Source organism: Rhynchophorus ferrugineus, unplaced genomic scaffold (genome assembly GCF_030347505.1).
Source record: "Rhynchophorus ferrugineus isolate W39M unplaced genomic scaffold, kcgeb_rfMv2 rfM1, whole genome shotgun sequence".
Lineage (NCBI taxonomy): Eukaryota > Metazoa > Arthropoda > Insecta > Coleoptera > Curculionidae > Rhynchophorus > Rhynchophorus ferrugineus.
The window spans coordinates 97,041,877-97,062,754 of record NW_027472580.1 but is presented as its reverse complement, the minus strand read 5'-3'; the positions used below and the strand labels follow the sequence as shown (position 1 = coordinate 97,062,754).

The 20,878-nt window shown below is 32.7% G+C and overlaps 1 protein-coding gene across 2 annotated transcripts in view; it reads left to right on the top strand.

Annotated features, from left to right (window-relative positions):
* The first annotated feature begins 3,056 nt into the window (after window positions 1-3,056).
* The window catches only part of LOC143193311 (tachykinin-like peptides receptor 99D), a 104,090-nt gene continuing 86,268 nt past the window's right edge, over window positions 3,057-20,878 (top strand). For both annotated transcript variants that reach the window (XM_076399464.1, XM_076399472.1), the window contains exon 1: window positions 3,057-3,196. The gene's annotated coding sequence lies outside the window, so the exon portion shown is untranslated. The remainder of the gene's footprint in view (window positions 3,197-20,878) is intronic.

The window sequence follows — 20,878 nt, the reverse complement described above, 5'->3', positions numbered from 1 at the left end:
GATTAATTAACCGTCGCCCGAATAACCTAACATTTACTAAGGATCGAGTACACCCTCAATATATAAAACACCCAAGTGGAATTGGTATAACCACCCGACAAACTGGATTTTATTTTTAGTTTAGACGGATATGGGATGCGGGGCCTGTCGATTTAGATGTAAATCCCGTACAAAGCAGCCTCTTAACGAGATAGAGCAGGTTAAGCTGCTTTTAACATCAATATTATCATTTTTCCGAGGATCAGCTAGGGTCGGGACATTTTTTTTTGATACTTGCTACCTTCCGATTTTTCAAACGATTATCAACGTAGAATAATACGGTTTATTAATAAAAAATATTAATATTCTTATTATTTCTCCATTGCATACAATAAAGGTGTGTTGATTATTTTTCTGAAGTGACTACATTCAAGAGTATTTTACTCGTGTTCTTAAACGTCTTGTGATTAATTTTGTTATCATTTTGAGTTAATTACTTATTTGGATTAACACATCATAGTTAATAGTCGGTGTTAGAATTATAGCTAACGATTTATGAGAATTGTCCCACGTTGTCTACATTCGATTATTGGCATTTCTAAAAAATTAATATTTTATTGCTAGGGCATTTGAAAGTTTTTTAAATTGACGTTACGTTATACTAGCTTATAAAATTTAAGTAAAAGTCCATTTAATTCCTGAAATATAATTCTTATAATAAAAATCAATAAAAATGTTAGTAGTAATGTGTAGGTTATAAAACATGGGTAATCGTAAAATATTTAATTTACTTGAAAACTATTTTATTTTTTATTATTTTATATTTTATTTATTTTTTAGGTAGCAACTTGTTAGGACGACTGTGGAAAAAATATTATGTGGTTCCAATATTATTTTAACGTAGAAATTTCTTGGTATTTTTAACACATTATTCGTCAAATCACAAATCTAGTGCCGAATTAATCGACCTAGTAGAATACGTTACTGTAATGGATGATACACACAATAGCGTTCATCAGTTTGGTTTATGGTTAATCTAAAGAATTTGTAACATAATTGCCATAATAAGGAAACAAGTAAGTTACAGAATGTCAAATTGACTAATAAAATGCCTTTATGGTCTTAGTGTGTGATGGAATGAGTAAAATGATTTTTGTCACCTAGTTTTTATATTTCCTATATTTTTTATTTATTCCTGTTTCTTGTTGTTAGTATAAAAAATAGTTCATATGTTTCCAATTTTTTTGATATTATTAGACAAAATACTTGCGATTTTCTTATTTAAAAACATCGTCGTAGGATTATTGAATAAGATTACGTTATTCAAATTATTTCATTATTAATCATTTATAGGTGATTCACCTTATAATAGTACTTTTACTATACATCCATTATAATTGTTGAAAAGTGATAAAGGTTCAGCAATAAACTCCATGTAAAATTTGTATTTGACAAAATGGCGAATGCGATTATAAAACATCTGAAATAAAATCTCTAATGAGTAATCATACACACGTATTTCAAACTGTAAAAAGTGTTAATCATAGTACTAGTGACATTTTTAAATTCATTTATATTTAATTAAATATAAAAAAAAGTATTAGTATTAAGTTATCCACCACGATAGCAATCTCTAACGAAACTATCTAGTTGCAATATCGCTAACTTATTAGATGATTGTATGTATTTTAATCGGCGATATCTAGTGGTAAAATTGCAAAATATTAATCTAACCACCGTTAAACAACCTAACCTAACTGTCAAATTCCATATTTTTGGTATTCCTCTAAATAAAATAACAATTTTCCATTTAGTATTAATGACAATAAATGTTTTTAGCCTTTAAATTATATTTTCAACATTAATTATATTGTTGTTGATTTTAAAAAATCTTTTACTTATAAAACATTTTTAAGACTTATGGTGATGCTGCTCTCCATACCGTAATTGTCGGGTTTTTGGATTTAACGATTTAAAAGTGTTGATTTTAATGTCAAAGACAAAAAGTGGCATCAAAAAGTTCAAAGACAATGAGTACGACATTGCAGAAGAACACAGTGTTCAAACCTTCAAAAAATTTTCGAGGACACGACGTTATATGCGATGAGAGTGATTCAAAAGCCTGGAATTTGGCGACGAATTGACCGATGTTTGAAACCACTTCAGTGTTGCGGTTTTATTTCTTGTCAGAGGAAAAAGAAGAGATGGCGATGAAAAATGGATCTACTACGATAATTTCAAGCACAATAAGTCCAGGATAGGCAGAAGGCCACCCACATCGACATCGGAACTGAATATTTATGGTCAAGTGTTGCTGTGAGCAGAGTGAGATTAGCAAAAACCAAATGAAACTATTACTGCAGATATAAATCGACGTCAATGGAACAAATTAATCGACGTATGGTTGCAAATAATAGAAGCAAAGTTTTTCTCTTGCACGACAACGCTGGATCATACGTTATAAATGTTGGGAAAGATGTTACAGCCAGCAGACATAACACCTTCTAATTGCCACCTGTTCAGATAGATGCAGCATGGCTTGTCTGGCACACATTTTTGAAATGCAGAAAAAATACGAACATTGATCGTTCAACTGCCAAACCAATACGTTCTTTTGTTCTTCGAAAATATTTTGATTAATATATCATATATAGTAATGCTTTTCAAAAAATGTCTTAGTAAAGAAAAAAATGATCAGAATACATACCTAATATAACAGATATAACTCAGAAAATTATTAGAATTCTGAAGTTTTAAAATTAAATATCCTTAAATAGTTATGCTTTTTTAACACTTATATTGGCGAGTTTACATATGTAAGAATGTCAAATCTTGTTGATTACTTGTAATATATTTGAAGGAAGATATGTAATTAGATGTTATGTTGATGTACGTCAATCCATAATAAAAGGGCAGGAAGGCCGGAACATTTCCGATGAGAAAATGATTATAATTTTCGCAATGTGCTTGCGTGCAGCGCGACTCGTGTATCGCCAATTCTCAGTCTCGTCAGTAGCTCGCGCAAAGGCCGCAAGAAAACGCCAACCGGCCGCCGGCTCAGGCCCTATTCCGCGCGTCCGATTTTCGCGTCTCTACAAAGTTTTAGTTGCGATAATTATGAAAAATTATAAATATACTGATCTTTTAGGTAAACTGTACGTATTCTGATTCAGTTCTGGACTCGCGGGAACCCTCAGCGTCGCTACGTAATTTCATAGTAAGTCACTTTTTGCAGTAACATTTGATAGAAAAATTAAAAGATTTATAATCTCTATTCGGAAAAAATGACAGCATTTAAAACACCTAGTAAATTCTCTAAACATGATATTATCTCTGTAGGTTTTTTTTTCAAATAGTTAGAGACAAATAAACTTTCTGTTTTTATTTTTACCGAGTTTCGTTATATGGTTTTAAAAAACTTTTAAAAGCAATAAAAACAAAGGTTTTTTTCGCGCTGCTACTTTTAAGAAAATGTAAAGAATGAAAGAATGTTTTACGTATAGCATTTGTATTAGTAACATTTTATTATAAAATGCCCGTGATAATTCAATAATAATTGGCGATAGTCAAACTTTTTTTCGTTTTGCATTTTATTTATTATATAAGCGATTATTTACATTTAATTGAGATCCATTTGTTATGCAGTTTTAAAAACTTTAGAAACAAGAAAAACAAAGGTATTTTTAAGCGGTTCTTTTTATATAGAAAATGTTTAAAAAACTGTTGCAATAAATCTAAAGACAAAACATTGTTATAATAAATCTAAAGATTAAAGCTCTATGATTGTGAATTATTAAACCGTTTCCCTAATTCTTTGAACAGAATGACGTAAACACGAATAGGAATGAAAATAAATGCGTTTTCCATTTTCTGGATATATTTTTTTCATGTACCTTCTTCAAAATGTTCCGTTTTATAAATCACTTGCCTGTAGTGGCTTCTTTTTCACTGCAGCTTTTAAGAAAATGAAAATGTTTCTCTAACTATAAAATTAAATTGTGTTAGTTATATTTTTCAGGTAAAATACCTGTATCTGTTGAGAATAACTGACGATGGGTCTGAATCCTTTACAAATTTTTTCTCGCTTTTTATTTATTCTTTAAATATTAACTGATGTTAAAATTGAAAAGTTTAAATTTTTATTTGCAATAACATTCAATTACTAAACTGCAAATATTACGCGTTTATATTTGTATATTTCCTTGAAATGTTCTCTATTCATGCATAGCTTTTTCTCTGATGCGAAGCATTTTATTGTGATCAACACTATCTATCATCTTTGACATTATCTATCGTTTTTGACAATCTATGAGTTTTCAGGAAATAGTTAAGATTGTTATTCAAGCAGACATAAAGCCTTAGCAAATAATCAACTTGTCCATCGTTTTAGATATGACAAGTTCATATCACAATTTTTACGAACAGATTTTACATATTGTTTTAAAAAGATTATGTTTGGGGAATACTAATCTTGTATACAAAATGTAATTTTTGGCGGGCGTCGATGTTTTTCTTACAATACATTGTTTTTATACTAATTTTAATATCTTATTCTGCCATTAACATACGAAACATTAGTCTATGTTGTATATTCCTTTTTAAATTCCTTTTGTGAACCGAAGAGCATGAAGGCAACTTTTAAATGGTCACACATTATTCAATCAGCAGCTGTCCAGTTAATTTTTTGTAAAATATATAACAATATTTTGGGAAATTTTCTTTACATGAACTCAATTAGCAATTGACAATGAAGAGTAAGTGATTTATTTTGTCCATTATGTAATAATACATGTATTAAACTTGCTTTTGAAATTGAAATATTAAAGTGTGAGAAATTGATAGGTAATTCACATTTTCATTATTATGTTTGGAGACAGCACAACAAATAACATAGGAATTAAACACCTTTAACACAGGACCTTTTTCAAATTTTATTTTTAACGGTCAATCAAGTAAAGTGGATGAAATAAAGTGAATAGGGGAATGTCTTTCTAAGAGAACGACTCGTTAATTCTGTTAAATGTAGGGCAGTTGTCCAACGTCTCGTTCGTTGTCGCTTTAGTCCAAATTACCAGACGCTTTACCTCGATTAAAATTTAACGCTATTAAAAAACAGCTTTGTGTAGGACCGAGTGCGGAATATTATTTCACTCGATTCTTCTAGTGGAGACCTCCGAAATGTGTTGATATTAAACGTATCAGCATTTTTTCGTGCTAAACACAAAACGCTTTGAGAAGGGACGTTCGACTTTGTAATTTGTCGATTGTTCGGTCAAACATCAAAGGTGGTGTTAATTAACGTCGAATCTTTACGCCCTGCTACTGGGAAGCTTAATAAAGGAGTTTTTTGTGATGCTGCGTGTGTTCAAACTCGTCCGGAACTCCGGGCCGGTTGTGTCCCGCGAGAGACTAACGACATTTCAGCTAGTTTGAATAATAAGCGTGGGAACAGGGGTAGCGAATGTGGGGGTGTAGGGAACGGGACGAGGAAATCCTGCCTCGGTTTTAAAATAGCCGAGTTTCCTGTTCAAATGGGGATTTTTTCGTCGATCCCATTGTCCCCCGCAATTCGGAACGCGTTTAAATCGAATCCGTTTCAGTGGAACAATTAAAAAAATTGATAACGTTAAAATTTTATTAGTTTGTTGTAAAGGCGGTTTTATTTAAAAAAGTCTATCCATTATATATAACCCCCACAATACTGTTTGGATAGAAAATAACAAACGAACAGAATAAAAAATGAAATATAAAAATTCAAATACGTTCCTGAATTTTGTCCAGAAAGAAAGTTTAGATGATTAAAAGAGATTTCCGAAAAAAGGACATGATGTAATGGACTTTTATAAGTCCCTCAAAGCTATAAAATTTCAAAGCAGGCATTGGAAATGTTGATTTTTAACAAATATAAAAGCTAAAATTATCAACAACACTTGAAGTCCGAGAGAGATTTAAAATTTCTTTCGCCTTAATTTATTTTTTAGGAATTTGTTAAGAAAACAAAAGAGTATGTTTAATACTCGTACGGAGCTCACGGGGAATTCTATAAACTGTAAATATTTTATGTACTTATTGGGATTATGAGGAGTACAAATTAGTATCTTTTTATTAGTCCTTTTTAATATAAATCTAAGCAATACTTTAATCAGTATATGGATGCCATAACAGAAAAATATTTAATTATTTCAGTCAATTTTTAGTATTTTTATAATGTGAAGTGCTGGTTACACAACCTAACTAACTATAAATAATTTCCATGATTTTCCTGGGTTGGATTATCAAAGAGAATTATTTAAGAAGCTCATCAGTGACTATAGGATCGAAAGAACATGTTCATTTAATTTGGATAAATGGCACTTGATATGTAAAAATAGACATTCAAAGTGATTTTGTTTAATTACTTAAAATTAATGAAATTAACAAAATTACTTTTATAATTAAATAAATGACAGCAAAACAATTTGTAATAAGCAAGGAATGCGTAGGTATTATGGAAAAATATTTGCTAAAAATTTAGAAATAGACAATAAAAATTAGCCAGCTCACCAAATATTAGTAATATTTTCAGGAAGAGAATTATTTTAAAATTTTAATTTATGGCTTATCTATACATATATCTATTTACTATTTACACAGTTTCTATTCGATTTTAATACCCGTCAAGGAGCTAGAATGATAAAACTTTTAATATATCATTTTCTTCGCATTTTCATATTGCTGTGCATTACTTTGTAATATTGTACGGTATATTAATGAGCTATTTATATTATATTACTTATTGTTTTTTTAAGCTTTTTCCTTTCACTTGCTCAATTCCGAGCCTGATATGAAATTTCAATAGTTTTTCTAAAATTATTTTGAATTCCTCTGTTATTTTCTTGAATTTTTGAGACAATTTGTCTTAAGAATATTGAGACCTATAAAGAATAATTGTAATTTACTTAATTCACTAAGGAAAGAATTAGCACCAGCAAAGGTATTAGCATGTTCATAGTTGCTATATAATGCATTATTTGATAGGGACATTGTTAAAGAAAAAATGCGAGCAAAAAAGTGTTCATATTATTATGAAATTTAAATAGCAATAGCTCAATGTTTCCGCTTAATACAGTCTTGTTTACCTTAATGTAATTTTACGGCCAATTAAATATTCAATAGGGACTATTTATGGATATAGCACCATTGTTGGTGAGCTGTTTTTAATTTAAATGAGACAGCCTTATTATAAAATGTTTTCATTTTGATTATCAATATGAAAGCCAACCCTGAAAGCATTAACTCACTGAAAATGTTCAGACGTATTTACAAATGTCGTTATCACAAAACTTGATCAGCGGCCGATCAACTTTTAACACACTGTACAAATTTATTTTCTCGGCATAGAGAAACATTAACCAGACTCTGACGACCGTAACTTCATTCGTGTTGTCTTTAAAGTAAATCTGGGTAAATTGCCAATAAAATGTTTACATATGCTTATATAGGGTGGCTTAAATATTAATTAATATGTCTCTGTAGTGTATATTGTTACATCGTATCGTTGTAATGATTTTCAATGCCATTATTCAAACACTAAATTATTAGTCTAAGTTACTGAGTTCAAAAATTAAATTAAAAAAAAAATATGATTAAAAGTGTGTAATCTTCGAAAAAAAAAGATACTATAATTGAAGTATTGATGGACACTATTACTTAAGTACTATAATGTGGTGTAGGTGTGCTGGTATTCTCCATATGTAAATTCCTTCCATTTCTCCTTATATCTTTATAGTCGTTTTTCTTTGGTCGGGGTTTTCCTCTCCTTTGAGGTATTTCTCTTATATATTTATCCCGGGTTCACTCGAGATTGCTCTTTAGATATTTTAATCTATACTAACTTTTTTTTTAATAAGAAAACGAATCGTGCTACACCAACCCCAGAAAATCGAGTTTTAAGCTTTACATGCTAAATGCTATACTTGTGAACTATTTCATATATAATCATATATAGCATTTTTAATAATGAAAACATTGCGTTAATGTAAAGACAAAATGCATGTTCTATATATATATATATATATATATATATATATATATATATATATATATATATATATATATATATATATATATAGGAATATTGGAAATGTCTAATGCGCCCCACGTACGTTCCATTACCTGATTGGTGAAATGTGTATTTTTATTTTTACAATGGAAGGGTGGAAAATTGTTTGGTCGCAGCTGGACTATTTCCAAATAGGTCTTTTTTTCTTATAGAGCACGAGGAAAATTTGTTAACGGATCTTATTGGATGTTGAGGCATCAAATCGCCGACAGTACAGAACGTGAGGGATCGACCATGTTTTATTTATCGAGTCGGAAATAGCCTAAACTTGATGCCGGACGAGCGGTTCAGTCGGAAAAGAAAGGAAATAGAGGGTAACACAAAAAAGGCGACACCGAATATGACCCCTTCCTAGCGAAAAGCTTTTCTGGGGTTTTTCAATATTTTCATTTGCTGCTTTCAGAGGTTGCATTAGTTTTCCTTTTACGCTATGGATGACCTAACAGCGTGTATTGTCTCGTACGTATGCGGCTTGTTTAATTTCATGCTATGTATGACTCTGGTCAGAACCTGCCGATGTTTGGGTCGTGCGGCACCATTCCAGTTTAGCTTTGCGGCTAGCTCGACGGGATAATAGTTTACTAACTGAGTCATTTTTCAGGCCGATCTAAGTCTGAAGTTTTGAGTTTCAGAACCGCTAGAGAGTGCAAAAAGCAGGAATATATGTAACAAAAATTGTTTAAAAATATTAAAAAAAAATTTTATTTATAGATATATACACATAATAATAACAATATAAATACTATTTGACATTTGAATACTAAATTCACTCAAAATATATGAAAACAAAACCATTTTAATCTGACAATTCTGATATTTAAACAACTATTCTTTAAGATATTAAATATAACATGTGTAAATCATATCTCCTTCATTCAACACTTCAATAATTGAAAATTTTCTACAATATTCGATATGAAAATACATGTAAAATTGCCCTTTAGATGTTCTACTAACTCCTGTCGTCCATCAAAAGAAACAAAACTTAACTATTAACACTTCCTGGTCTTTTTGGTGTTGAACTGCCTGGTTTTTACCTGCCTGAAATTGATTAATAGAGCGCATATTCGCCTGTTTCAAAGTAATCTGTGGACAAATAAAAACTTTACTTTCTGAAAATTCTAATATAGACTGAACAATCTCTGCTGATCCCCTCATTAAACTTATATGGCCATATTTTCCTACTTGTTAGTTTAAGGTAAGATATTTACGATTTAATCTTGAATAAGCAATGAATATTTTGATTAATATGATGCAAAGAACAATCCTTCCTGTCCAAAATCTGGATGTAGGAGCTCTTAAGAGATTCCTTTAAGTTTATCATTGTTTAGTTTTAAAAGCTATTTCGGGGCTAGAGCAGAGTGCTTTGGATAATAATTAATTTTACTTGAACTTTCACTTCTTGGAAAACAATACTTGTTCTTTTTTTGCATTTAATCAATTCATATTTACCTTAAATGCTACAAAAATAACATTATAGCAAGTTTTCTTAAAATTATGTACAAAAATAGCGCAGAATAAATCAATCATTTTGTCTCCTTTCCATGGTGCATAGTAAACGAATCTGATTATCATCATGGTAGCGAGATATAGGAGAAAACGAAGCGGAATGGCCCGTAGCCTATTAAAAACAAAAGCGGGCTCTTGTTTTTCCACATACAAGCGCGCAAAATTCATAAATCGTCCATATCGGCTAACGTAATTGCGTAAACTTTACAACAAATTACAGATGGCGAGGGCGACCGCGAATCGCAATTAATTAACTTAATTCGCCCGTTAAATAAAACATTTCGTATGGCGTACATTAATTGGCCATCTGTTTATGTCGATGATTTATTTTATAACGTTTTTTCCACCATTCGAGGGGGGAGAACCGTTCCTTCGGGCTTCCATCTCTTCCTCCCGCTTCTGCCATAATCCGGAATGAGCGAACGCGAAAAATTTTCGTCGTTTCTCTGAAACGTCTGGACCGTTTTTGCCCGCCCGCGAATAAATTGCTCCAAACGACTAGTATTTGTATATTTGGTCTTTAAATTCTGTTTATACGAGCTAGTAGAAAAACTGCTTCGCGCGAAAACCGGCCTTGTGCGCACACTCTAATATCTTCCGCCTGTGTTGTATATTTCTTTAGTTTACGACTTTTAGTTACTATGAAATATCTAGACAGCTTTCATGTCGATAGGAGACTTTCAAAGACGTAATTAGGTTAGTAAAAATGTAATCCACGTTTTAATTATGCTAAAAAGTATTTTAATTTAATTCAAAATTCATTTTCATTTGAAATTTTGCTTTGGGGGTTTAAAAATCAGTGACGCATACCTCACGTCAGCATCATTAATCTATAGCAGACCCTCTGGAAGAGTCTCTTCCTCTAAGTCAATATACTGCTGTTGGTGCCGCAGGACTTCTTCATTAAATTACTAAATCTCGTCATAGTTAGCGGCCGACCGCAGCTATTCTGGTTTCGGACAGTGTTAGTCTCCTGTTTTTTATGCCGTTTACAATGGTTTTGATTCATGTCTTTTTCGGAGCTGTTCCATCCACTAGATCGAGTTCGCCGCATAAGCTTGTGAGGAATTTGTTCGCATTGCACTCGACAGAAATGTCCATTCAATCATAATCTGCATCTCCTCAACTGTGCACTGATTCTATCATCTTCATTCAGAATGACTTCATTTCTAATATAATCTCGGATAGAAACATGTAGAACTTGCCTTAAACATTGTATTTGAAATACCTCAAGCTTACAGATATCAGATGACAGCAGTGTCTAAGTCTACTGATTATACATAAGTTTTGGCAAGATAAGCGTTCGAAACAGGCGGTTCTTATTCTCGATGTAGTATTTTCTCTCTTCTACATGTACCATCTTAGAGAAGCAACCCCTGCAGTTACCCCTAACTGGATCCCGTTGAGATTTTTAATAGCCGACGATCGGTCAGTTGCCAGTACTTTCGCCTTCTCTTCATTCATTTTCAATCCATGTGGATCTGTAGTACGAGCTATGTCATGAGCAATGCTCGAAGTTTTAGTATCAGTTGGGCCGCTATATCTGTTTTAAAAAACTTTTCGCATAGTTGTTTCTACTACTATGTTAAAAAGCAGTGAAGAGATGACATTTTCTTGGAGAACACGTAGTCAAATCTTAAATGAATTTGACAAATCATTTCGTACTCGTACATAATTAATAGAACCATAATAAGATATCAAGAAGAACTTTAACAATTTTAACAGAATATATTTAGCTTCAGCAAAACTACTCAAAGTGAGCGTCAGTGTATACAGTCAAAAGCAGAGCGAAAATCAGTAAAAACCACACTTGCATACTTTCCACACTTAATACGTTGCTGCTCTTTGAAGTCTCATTTGTATGTATTTATCATTTGTATTTATTATAAAACGATATTTCATGAAAAAAAGGCTTTTTACGTATGGCACATGATATATGATTCATCCCAATTTTACTAATTATTTCAAATTCAAATTGTGCCTGTTTTTTAGAACACCATTTACGCTTTATTGCTTTACTACTAGATTAAAAATATTCATCTCCAAGTTTATTGAGCTGAAATTGAAGCAGATCAACGTTTTGTTGAATATGTGTATTATTTTCTCGTTATTGTATCTCGTTGCATCGTCATGATTTCATGTACAGAGGAAGATGGTACTATTAAATGATCTCTTTCCCCATGTGTAAATTACATAATTTTTTTCTGTCTCTGTTCAGTCTTCTTGCTGCCCTTCTGAAGTATTTCTCAGATATATCAGGTTAGTGTAAATTGCTTTGTACACATTTTTAAATTTGCTTTTAATATCTGTTCTATTAACGAATTTATTATTTTTAGCAAATACAATACAAATTCATGGTTTTTTAAATTCTGGCATTAATTGCGCTCTCCATTTATTATTTTTGATTTGTATACTCAAATACTTTATAAATTATTTATTTGTTCTATTTTTATGCTCTCAATTTAGATATTTAGTATTTCTGGCTTTCTTATTACCATAGCTTTCATTTTTATTTTATTCATGATCATTCCATATTTTCTTAGTGCCATACTCTCGGTTCTCATCTGATAAATTTTTGGTTTTTGATTCCATATTGTCTGCAATTACGGTGTTGATATTTATCCTGTATATTTCTCGAATTATTTTTACACGTTTTTTACTTTCACCTCTTTGTTCTAATATAATCCTTATAAATCTAATATTTAATTCTTATTGACATGAAATTAAGTGAAATTATTATTTTTAAAGTATAAGAAGAATTAGTAAAAATTGCCCTTTTCAATGGTGATTTTTTCAAAACTTGATACTTTAAAAGCTACTAAGAATTACCTCTCAAGCCAAAAGACAAGAATGCTGTATACAGCTACAGAGAAATCTCTCTATCGAAAAAATAATCGGTAAGCTCCTCGGTTTGCGTCAAATTTCATTGGCAGGGCAAGCAAACTAGAATCTACGAACCAGCAAAAGCCCCTGTTTCCTTCGACGCGCGTTTTACGACATGCCTGGGGAGCGTAAAAAAATCGCGATTGAATAATAATCGGTAATTTAAAAAGAACTCTGGTAGGAGGAAATAAATCGATAGACAAAATAATCCCATATACCATCCAATAAAACGACAGGGTCGTAACCACGACAAAAAAAATCCGACAGGATATGTGGCCGATGCAAGTCACTTTACGTGAGTTTTAGTTCGACAGTTCGTGATAATAGTCTTAGTTGTGGATGGAGCAAACATGGCAAGAGAGCCGAACCGGAACAAGCCTTTAACGACGACCGGTCGGGTCCTTGGGTCCGAGAAGCGAAAAACCACATCTCCATCGACGCTGATCGATGACTTAACAGAGTTCGTCTCGGCAAAAACCCGTCGATTTTGAAATTTATGATTTATATCTAAGGGGTGCGTTGGCGATTTGACAAACGTACTGGCTTAATCAGCAGATTCTCGGAACTAAACCCTATAGCGCTGCATAAAAACAAGATAATAGTTCAGTTTTGTTGATAATAAAATTCATTCAAATTGTTCAAAAAACTGCTCCAAAAATGACTCGTACTAGTTCACAGACAAACAAAAAAGTTTGTAAAAATTTTTTAAATCAATTTACCTAAATCGAGTGTACCATAAAGAAGTTTCATTGGACCAATGTTGTACTTGATCTATACCAGTACTATTCCAAGATATGAAGGAGTAACACCAGCCATATTTGCTGATGATACTAGTCAACTTACTGTACTAGTGCAAGTTACTGCTAAAATACTCTTTTCGCGATTTAGCTGGCCTACATTAATTCAATTAGCGACAGAAATGAAGTGGCAAAAAGCCCAGAAAAATACAAAACAAATACGCGATAATTAATGAAATTGCTAATCGAATAGAAACGGCTCAGCCTCTCCCCCGCCCGGCGGCTGAAGGAAGACACGATGTGTCGGAAGCGACGTTTGATTTTTAGTACGCGCACTTAGCACGATTGGGATGACCTGCCGGGGGAAAGGGGGTCCGAGAGGGGCGGCCGTAATTGAGACGTCGTTATCCGCGAAAAGGTCTAATTGAATCGATTACAAAAACATGGGACTTCATATTGTTAAGGGGAGTTGTCGTAAAGTTTATGCCCAATTAATTTTGTGTGTTAACATGTGGAGATATATCGCAGTTACTGTTTGGGTTTTGTTTGCAGGACACAAAATTTAAACTATTGGATGTATGTAAGAACTCCTACTTCTTGGTTATAAAAACATTGTGTTAACCAGAATCAAATTAAAAGAAGACAGGTTGGTGTTCTGTGGGCAATCCTTTCGTAGTTACGCAAGTTCATGCAAAAGTATCGCAACTGAAGCTATAATGTTATAAAAAGGCGGATTGAATTTACCCAAAGACCGCAATCATAAACTATTCGAATTGAGAAAGATTAAAATAAAAATTTAAACACACCATTTACGTATGGTATTAATCCTACCTTGTTATGCTACATCTATCATATTAGCCAATTAGTGTTGAACTGCATCGAGACTTTCAAAAGAAGCTGCAATTAAACACACAGACACACTAAACCCAATTAAACACATGTTATGTTACTTCATTCAATCAAATCAATTTGGAAATCCTTTTCATTATCATTAACTGGCTATCATAGAGAGAAAAAAACTAATACCAACACACCAGTGTGGGTTTATTAACAAGCACTCAACAATTGACCAGGTCCACAGAATAACAGATGTTATTGAAAAAGCCTACGAAATTCAAAAAGTATGCTCAGCTATATTCTTAGATGTAGCACAAGCCTTCGATAAGGTTTGGCATGAAGGCCTTGTTCATAAACTACAGAAAATGCTACCAAAACAACACACCGAACTATTAAAATCATACATTACAACCAGAACGTTTAGAGTCAAACAAGAAGAAGCTTACTCTACAATAAAAGAAGCTAAAGCAGGTGTACCACAAGGAAGTGTACTGGGACCAATGTTTTATCTACTCTACACCTGTGATATATCACAAATGGAAAATATCACGATGGCTACATTTGCTGATGATACTGCAATTATAGCTGTGGGAGACAATAGTGAAGAAGCCTGACGACAATTACAACAGGCAAGTGACAATATAAATAATTGGACACAAGCTTCGAAAATAAGAATTAATGAAAGTAAATCTGTGCATGTGCAGTTCACCTATAAACAGACCGTACAAGCACCAATAATATTAAATAACACTATCATTCCATACAGCAACAACGCTAAACATCTCGAAATGAATCTTGATGTAAAACTTCGCTGGAAGGAACATATAAAGAAGAAAAGAATAGAACTGGAATTGAAATATAGAAAAATGTACTAGCTAATAGAAAGAAAATCACAATTATCAGTACATAATAAATTGCTATTATATAAGCAACTATTGAAACCTATATGGACATACGGAGTTCAATTATGGGGAGGTTCTGCAAAGACTAACATAAACAAAATACAAATTTTTCAGAACAAAGTCCTGAGAGGTATTGTGGGTGCACCCAAATACTATAGGACTGATTACCTACATCGAGACCTTCAGATACCCACAGTCAGTCAGGAAATCAAAAGAATTGCAAGGGGGCATGAAGAAAGACTCCATTCTCATACAAATATTGAAATATTGCAACTTTCGGATACCACCAGAACAGGACACAGACTCAAAAGAATCAAACCATCTGATCTTGTGTAGTGTTGTGTAGTGAGGTGCATATATTACAAAATTCAGCAGTGACATGTATAAACATTATTTCACCAAAGACTGAGTTAGGGCCAATGGGTCCTCCTAGTTATATACCTAGATTTAAGTTAGCATAAAGACAAATTGTAGATTAGACGGAAACGACTAGTAACAATGTATTAATTAAATAATAAAAAAAAATTAACTGGCTGGCTTTTCGTATATTTCCATCTATGAATGTAGACAGAATGACTTATGATGATGACGATGACTCTTGTATCCATATTTCATTTCCCACTGGTTATGCAAAAGGATCTGTAAATAAAGACACATTATGTATTTAAAATCAATTATAGCTCTTTAAGCTTCTCCTGATATACGAACTATATATTCGAACCACTATATGCCAGAACACAGAACACATAAATATATACCCAAAATTCTACTGAAAAGAAAAGCTTCTCGAAATATTTAACATTGTAGGATATGCTATAGAATATATGTATCTAATTTAAATTTTTGAAAAATACTAACTTGTTTGTTTATATTGTTTACGTCAGCGTTTTTTTCAGAAAATTAGTTGTTTAGTCTAATTTATTATTCATGCTGATTTTATACTTATAGCCGCCTAGCGGTGAAATAAATAAGTTAAACTTTGTTTCACATGTGCCCATTTGAGATCGCCTTCTATATTCTATGTATATAAATGTCCGCAAATGTAATGTATTTGAAAAGTTTCAAATATCCTGTATTTTTTTTTAAATTACAAATCATATAATTTACAAATAAAAAACAAAATTATAGTTCCAAAAACGTGAACTATTTTTTTATGAATCTACTATATAATAATCCGCAGTCAACAGTTTTATTTAAATTTCGTACTAATGGCGCACTGGTCGGTCGGTATTAATTACGTATCTATAATATAGCATGATTTATTAATACCAAATATAAATTTTAAATATTGCCACTAATGCAGATAATGCTCGTATTGATTTCTTGCATTGGGTGATTGCACCAGTGGTGAGTGGTGAAAAGTAATCTGACGGGAAATATTTGTGAAAAGTGCAAGTGGAGACGCATTAACGCTGTTGTTGAAATGCACTTTTGGTGGTAAATATAAAGTACATCTGGCGATCAATTTAAAAGCCGCGCAGTGAATCATAGGCCCACTTTTTCTTCTCTCTTTCTCTTCCTCCCTCTTTAGTCGCATAAACACGTCAAAAAGTTTCCACCGTAGGTGCGGTTGGATATAATAAAGTTTCTCGTCTTCGTTCGCGAACAGAAAGAAACTTAATCAAGATCGCATTTAAATGGGGAGCGGAAATCGCTGTCTCGCGCTGAAAAATAAATCGCTCAAGTAAAAATTCCGATTTTTCACTTTTGTCTCGGTTTTTCTGTTCATTGTGTCGCCGTAAGGTAAATGTGCGACTAAGGGTGGCTGGATCATTGTGACTTGTAGTAAAAAGTACCGTTTTTTAACCTTCCAAATACTCGAGGTATTTGTTGTGATTTAACGATAGCGTATTTTCCATTATATAAATTTGCTGCAAACCAAACAATTTTCAAGTTTTGCAGAAAGGCTTCGGAACAGGACAAAGTTAGTTTTCCATTAGATTCGAATACGTCAACCGTTAATTTGTTTTTAAATTTTAGGACGAGAAAGAGTATATTTTTCATTAATATTATAAATAAAATTAAAAAAAAAATATTAAGAAACAAAGGAGTAATTTAAAAAATACTCATTTTATTAAAAAAAAACAGAGTAATACTATTTCTATTATTGTTACAGATAATTTTGTATTTCAATAAATACAAATGAAACGAATGTATGAATGCATGAACGACTTCTTATCCCATAATGGTATAATGTATTTTTATTTTACATGTTGGCGTACTCTTTCCTGGCACTGCTCTTATTTCTTACCTTATTTCATCCCTTTCCTGTCTTGTTTCATACGTCCAGCAAATCAACAAATCATGTATGGGCTCTATTTTGTACTAGCAGTTTTATAAGTCAGTGACATTTTGAATTTCCCACTCAGTAAATTTAAAAGTTACTTAGTTTTTGTTTGATAGCCATTAAACAGCGCACAAACTCTCGAATTTTGGTTTATTTTGGAAATCCAAAAAGCGGTTTGCTGAGTTCGGTTGTAGTCATACCAGCACAATTGACGTCGAAATTTCAGTTCGTCCAATAAAGGATCGGAGAATGAAAGTACGTGAGGTGGCTGAGGCTGTAGGCATCTCAATTGAGTGGGTACATCACATTTTATATGAATATTTGGATATGAGAAAGTTATCAGCGCAATGGGTGTCGCGATTATTCATACTCGATATTAAGCGCAACAGAAATCAGCATAGATGAAAATCAATACAGCGGGTATCTATCGGTGAACGTTCACTAAAGTAGTTCAAGTTGTGCCTGTCTTGCTTAGCACTGTATATTCATATCGATTGTCTTGTAAAGGGTTAAACGATCACTGGCGTATATTATTCAGATCATTTGCAAGCAAAAACGATCACATTTGGAAATGAAAAAATGTTATTATCTTTAAAATGTTGCAAATCTGTATATGTGTTATGTAAGTATAAGAATTATTACAGTAGATCTAATTGAATTTCATAAAACATAACATAGAGTTAAATTGTAAAAGTCCAAGGGCGACGTTGGAAATGTGTAACTAATAAATACTCTAACTTGAGTAAATTGCGTTTGCGTTTTATACGCCTCCAGATGCAGATTACGTTTTCCATATTTGCATGAATAACAGCAGTAAAAAGGCGACTTCAAGTCCGAGTCGTGGTGGATGCTTAAATATGCAAGAAGGCGCAGAGGACAATATTAGATTTATAAGCGATACATACCGCTTTTTATATGGCGCAAAGTTATTGAAAAAGCTGCCGGGCCGGGCGATAAATCACCAAACGTGATATATCATCCCGACAAACTACGGCACACAATATATGGAAAATACGTGGAAATTTATCGCCGTTTGATGAGCGCTCAGTGTTTTGTTGGAATTTTATCGGGGAATACGGTGCCTCCCGACCTAACTCCCATCCAAATTCTCACTTTATGAAGCCATTTTACGGTTAAAAAAATACGGTTCGTAATAAAAATATCCCGAGTATAATTGTGGGGTACGTAAAGCTTTGACGAGCATTCGGAAATGGCCAAGTTTATGCTCCCCTTCTCGAAGAACTCGACGTTTTGTTTTGGTCTCATATTATGTAGCGGTCTTGGTTTATTGTTAAAAATAGATTGACAGGATTTATTTAGTTAATAGTTACTACGATATAGTGATAATAACCAAAATTACATTTCTCACTATAATACAAAAAAAAACAAATAGTAAGAAAATTTATAAAATATTAGATTTCTAGGCACACACCGACATTTTTACTTTTCATGTAGTTCTTCAGTCATCTTTGAATTCTAATTACTTAAAACGATGTCGGGTTAGTTACACCATGTATTTATAACCGAAAGATTGCTGGACCGATTGTAATGATTTTTGATTTATTGAATTCATTCCACCTCAATTAGTAGAATAATTATTAAAATATCGGAAGAATTAATGGAAACAAATTATACAGAAAATTAATTTTAAAATAAACCTTTTGAATCTTTTACAATTGATAGATCACGTTAATAGTTTATTTGTAAAGTAATAATGGACGTCAACTGCAAATCAGTGACATTCAATACATTATAAAACAGAAATTCAATGGAAAATAGTGAGAAAATAGAATATTCACATCTAGAAATATATTAAAATATAAAAAAGCCCTTAATGCAGTACCTCGACTGAAAAAAGTAGCAATTTCAGTACGAATAATTTAAGATGCGTGAAACGAAAGAATACATAACACAAATATAGGGAACAAATGAAAACAACTGTCAAATCATTTGATCTTAATCATTCCATATCATTCAGTTCCATAAGATTAACAATATAAAAAATGTAAGAGGAACTCTCGGAGTATTCCGGTGCCGCTTTTCTCTTTTCGTCAGTACATTTTGATAGTAAATTAGTTAATAAATATTAATTAGACCTATCAGTTTAAATATGCGCATAACACCTGCTATACATTTTAATTCTCTTCTATAAAAATCAAATATCCCCTTCCACGAAAATCATTCGTTCTCTTCAGTCGTTTGTGTGGCGTGTTGCTAGTTGTTCAGGTATTCGGGACGTTCCCTCGGTGCCGAAAAACTCCCTCGACGGCATCAGACTCGTGTGCCGAGCCATGTACATAAATAAACAAAGCTCATGGCGATATATCTCGTTAATCTGTCCCGCAGTATGATCCTGCGAGGGCCAAGGAGACAGAAAATATCTTTAATTCAAATCCATTCTGTGGTTCGTCCTGCTTTCGACGTGTATTTATAGTTATACGTCCGCGAATCTAGAATTAAATAGTGGATTATGCCGATAGTAAACGAATAATATCTAGTACCATATTGCGGAGCTATGGCGGACATAAAATCGGCTCGTAAACCCGCTCGTTGCTGTAACGTGCGCATAAACTATACGAGCTTAAATTATTCCCCTGCAATCGATATATGGAGATTTTACGCGCTTATAATGACGTTTTACAACAAAGATGTTTGTGTGTCGAGATTACATATATAAGGAATATAGCAAATTTTGAGGAATTTTGTAACAGATAGCGTAGATATTTTTTGAAAATCGGAATTTTCTGACCTTTGGAGGCAAATTCTTATTAGGTTCCCGTATTAGAGATTTATTAGCGATTTTTATTAATATTTGGTATAATTAATATAAGATCACAAAAACATCAAAGTGTTCTTGTCTCGTAATATTGAGTGCAAGTTAAATTATTCATTAATTCATCATCATCATTAACAATACATAGCATATAATATAATACATAGGCATTTTGGAAGTGTGTCTATTACTCAACTAATTCGCTGCTGTTGGTGCCACACGATTCCGAACATTTTTCACTAAATCTCGCTAGAGTTGGTAATCGGCCGTACCTACTTTGACCTCGGACAACGTTAGTTTCTTATTTTTCATATCGTTTTCGATGATGATCCATGACTTTTTCGGAGTTATTCGCTGTGTTTTCTACTCAAAAGGTCGATTTCGCCACAGAAGTCTGAGAGGAATTCGTTCACCTTTCATTCGACAGATATGTCCAAACCATTGTAATATGTTTCTTAAAAATACCACGGAAAGCTAATAAATGATACTTGTATCTAACAAATGGCATCAGTTTCAATTATCCGCCATTATATCCGGGAAATCTCCGAAACTAACGCCACCGCGTTGGTTTTTCATTTCGGGTCACGTAGGGATGATTTACGTAGATGCTTTAGTCATGAAAAACTACTCCTAAAGCTTCTCCATCAAATACAAATAAGCCGCAACAAATTCCCCTCGTCCGTGTTCTGACAGAGATACAACTGAAGTTTAAATTATTTTTAAAACGACGTGTAAAGATTGCGTCGGGTGGCGTGACGTGCTTCTATATTCTATTGTTTAGGGCGTCATAAACCCATACTCGCGGGCGTATCGTGTATTGCAAAACGCCCGCATAAACTATATAAGGCGCAATGATTCGAATCTAATCGG